Source organism: Theropithecus gelada, chromosome 1 (assembly GCF_003255815.1).
Source record: "Theropithecus gelada isolate Dixy chromosome 1, Tgel_1.0, whole genome shotgun sequence".
Taxonomy (NCBI): Eukaryota; Metazoa; Chordata; class Mammalia; order Primates; family Cercopithecidae; genus Theropithecus; species Theropithecus gelada.
Window position 1 is genome coordinate 60,485,209 of NC_037668.1, and position 874 is coordinate 60,486,082.

Here is an 874-nt window from a genome sequence, read left to right on the forward strand (position 1 = left end):
CCAGGCTGGAGTGCAGTGGCCGGATCTCAGCTCACTGCAAGCTCCGCCTCCCGGGTTCACGCCATTCTCCTGCCTCAGCCTCCCGAGTAGCTGGGACTACAGGCGCCCGCCGCCACGCCCGGCTAAGTTTTTGTATTTTTAGTAGAGACGGGGTTTCACCGTGTTAGCCAGGATGGTCTCGATCTCCTGACCTCGTGATCCGCCCGTCTCGGCCTCCCAAAGTGCTGGGATTACAGGCTTGAGCCACCGCGCCCGGCCCAGAACCTTTTAAAACAGTCAACTCCAAGCCCTGCTCACCGGACATTTTCTCTCCAAGCTCTTCCTGGCTCTGGACACGAAATGTTCGAGGTGCCCCATTTACTGGTTTTTGCTCCTTGGCTAATATCATTACTCTTTCAGTCTGCTGTTGGGATCATAATGGTGTTCCTTTAACAGCCTAGAACAGCAGGCTGTGAATACTGAGCTGCAGAAAGCAGCTTTTGCTGTTCCCCTTCACTCCTTCCTTACCCTAGGGAGAAACAAGAATTGCATTCCTTTGGCCAGGAAAAGCACCCAGCCCCATCCAGTGGGGAAAACCCTTTGTTTTAAAAACTGAGTACCAGCCTGCATACCTATCTAGTGAGGCAGCCCAAGCTTGGTTTGGGGGAGCCTCAGTCATAGGATGATGGAGCAGCTATTTTCTTCTCCTACACGTGCACCCCCATCTGTTTGAGATTTCCCTTCCAACTCCAGCTTGGCTGGCAGGCATGTCCCTAAGAAGCTGCAGGCCAAAATGGAGAGAGAGAACTGACTCCCTCCTCCACACATCCTGACTTGCTGCCAATTGCCAGAAAAAGAGGGCAACATTTGGGCATTTACCAGAAGACAAGGGATG